We start from the raw sequence: 3,018 nt of genomic DNA, 5'->3' as shown, positions 1-3,018 counted from the left end.
TACTTCTCCCTGGTAGTCAGATTCTATTTTTAGCTTTAGCCTCTTCACAGTCCCCAGCACTCCTTTTGGCAGATGGGCATGCAGCCGCAAATGCCTCTGGATCCTTGTCTGCCTGATCCTGCCTGTATGTAAGTTACCCACAATAAACTTCATAATTGCACTTTATGGAGTTGCCTGCTTCGTTTTTTGGTCTGCAAGTTACTTCTCAGTTCAAAGGATATTATTCAATATCTCATTATTCAATGCCTTTCAACATTAGTCAAATTCCTCTGAAGCCAACTGAATGGGTCTAAATTCTGGCTCTACCTTTTGCCCTCAGGTGACATTAAAGAACTTCTCTGTTTTCACATCTGCACTAACTCTTTGAGGCAGAAACTGCACATGAGCTTTGGTCTTTAGATATTAATATAGTTGACATGACCTCAGGTAATTTTATATTTTTCTTATCCTTCTTTCTGCTGAACTTGCAAGAGAATGTGTTTGTTTATAGGGCCCTTAGAGGATGATTTTCTTTAAAATAGGCCTCAAGTTTAGAAGAGGATCTATAGATTTTTAGACCCTAGATCCCTGAAACACCCCTGAGGTTTCAGGAATAAGCCAAAGAGGTCTGTATATGGATTTGCTGATTGATGAAGAAGTTGACAAGCATTTTTACTCATTTGAAATCACATGTTCATTTAGCATCTCATCCCCCAGAAGCTTATACTCTAATGAGAGCCAGAGACAAAGCAAATATTAGAAAATAATATGATCTTGGAGTCGCGGGCATCCTGATCGCAGAGGCCCCAAAGATGGCATAGTGATGAAGACACCTTCCAATGATCGGAGAATCTTTACCCGCGGGTACCTGCCTGGACCTGTGGCATCACCTTGGGCCAAAGGAACTTGTCTACCACTTCCCCGAAAATGTCTTTCTCTCCTAATTCATGAGCCAGCAGGATGTGGTCGCCAGGCTTTCAGAATGCCTGCTCATAGCTGCGTACAAAGGCCAGGCGGAGAATGTGTTTCAGCTCATTAACAAGGGCGCCAAGGTAGCCATTACCAAGCATGGCTGGACCCCCTGCATCTTGCTGCCAATAAGGGCCATCTTTCTGTGGTCCAGATCTTGCTGAAGGCTGGCTGTGACCTCGATGTCCAGGACGATGCTGGAGACACAGCACTTTATATTGCTGCTGCCCTAAATCACAAGAAGGTGGTTAAAATCTTAGTGGAAGCCGGAGCAGATGGGACCATTGTCAATAATGCAGGCCGGACTCCACTGGAGACTGCCTGCTACCACAATAATCCAGAAGTTGCTCTCCTCCTCACTAAAGTGCCCCAGGGAAGTGTCTCAGCAGGAGACACCCATAGCAGTGAACAGGCTGTACCCAGAAAAGAAGAGTCCAGAGATTTCCTGTCCGCCTCCCCAGAGCCCAGAGCAAAGGACAACAGGCAGAAAAAGTCAAGGCCCAATGTGTCAGCGTTTTCTGACTCCACCCCACCAGCACACAAGCAGCCCTGACAGCAGAAGAACTTGCACACTCACAATGACCCTAAAAAGAGGCCGGGGCATCGCTGTTTACCCCCATCCCCCATGAGTTCAGAGCATACCAGCTCTACACACTGTACCAGGGCAAGGGCAGCAAAGTGATGCAGGCACCAATAAACGGCTCTCGATGTAAACCCCTGATCAACAAGCTGGAGAATCAGTTGGAGGCAACTGTGGAGGAGATCAAAGCAGAGCTGGTGTTGGTTCAGGATAAGATGAACACGAAGCTGGGACACATGGAGAATAAGACCCAGCACCAAATGCGGGTTCTGGACCAGCTGATGGTCGAGCGACTCTCAGCAGAGAGGAAGGAGTGCCTGAATCGCCTATAGCAGCACTCGGACTCAGAGAAGCACGAGGGAGAGAAACGGCAGATGTCCTTGGTGGATGAATTAAAAACTTGGTGCATGTTAAAGATTCAGAATCTGGAGCTGAAGCTTTCTGGAAATTCTGGGGCCTCCGAGACTAAATCCACACCCTCCACTTGTGAGTCCTCCACAGGTGTGGAACAGTCAGTGGGGACTGCAGGTCCAGTAGCAGCCTCTGACAGCTCCCCACAGGTGGCCAGGCCCAAGGAAAAGGCCCTCAGCTCCACAGCCACCCACAGACCCCAGCAGGAGCTGTCTTCCTCGGATTGTACAGGCTCCTGACTGAGGAATGTCAAGGTCCAGACAGCCTCGTTACCCTTGAAAGAGGCAGCCAAATGCAACCCACAGGCTGGGCCCTGTGTTGACAGAGGCACCCAAACCAAGAAGTCTGGGAAAAGTGGGCAGACGAGGCACCTAGGCCAGCACCCAGCACCACCTGCGGGCAGCCGCCACTAGCAGCAGGTGGCGAGCAGACTGCCCCTCACATTCGAGACACCTCCCAAGCTCTGGAGCTCACCCACTATTTCTTTGAGGCTGTTTCCACCCAGATGGAAAAGTGGTATGAAAGGATGATTGAAGAAGCACGAAGCCAAGCCAGTCAGAAAGCCCAGCAAGACAAGGCCACGCTGGAGGAACACATTAAAAGTTTAGAGGAGGAACTTGCTAAACTAAGGACTAAGGTACACAAGGAAAACTAGGGCCTGGGAAGTGGGACGAGAAAGAATTCCTGGGACTTCCCTGGTGGTCCAGTGGTTAAGACTCTGTGCTTCCAATGCAGGGGGCGGGGGTTCGATCCCTGGTTGGGGAACTAAGATCACACATGCCGTGTGGCCAGGGGTGGGAGGCAGTGGCGCCGGGGAAGGATTCCTGAGGATTTCCGGTCCTGCAACTGCAGAAGAGCTATGTCCAAGGTGCCGGTTGTTGTACACAGAGCAGAACTTGCCTTTAAAAAAAATCAGTAATTTCTAAAATGTGCCACACACATGCTTCCTATGCCCTGAAGTTATGAAGACTTCAACAATTAGACTGAAATTAGGGGAAACTTGCCTAGTTTCAGGTTTCATTACAGATTCGAAACCTCAGCCCAAGTTCATCTGAAGTTCAAAAGCTCAGATTAAGCGA

The 3,018-nt window shown here is 49.1% G+C and overlaps 1 pseudogene; it reads left to right on the top strand.

The window, feature by feature from the left end:
• The first annotated feature begins 926 nt into the window (after positions 1-926).
• Positions 927-2,611, top strand: LOC116753450 (annotated as a pseudogene).
• The last annotated feature ends 407 nt before the right edge of the window (positions 2,612-3,018 follow it).

Source organism: Phocoena sinus, chromosome 4 (genome assembly GCF_008692025.1).
Source record: "Phocoena sinus isolate mPhoSin1 chromosome 4, mPhoSin1.pri, whole genome shotgun sequence".
NCBI classification, from domain to species: domain Eukaryota; kingdom Metazoa; phylum Chordata; class Mammalia; order Artiodactyla; family Phocoenidae; genus Phocoena; species Phocoena sinus.
Note: the sequence above shows the minus strand (reverse complement) of the source record. Positions and strands in the feature narration are given on the sequence as shown.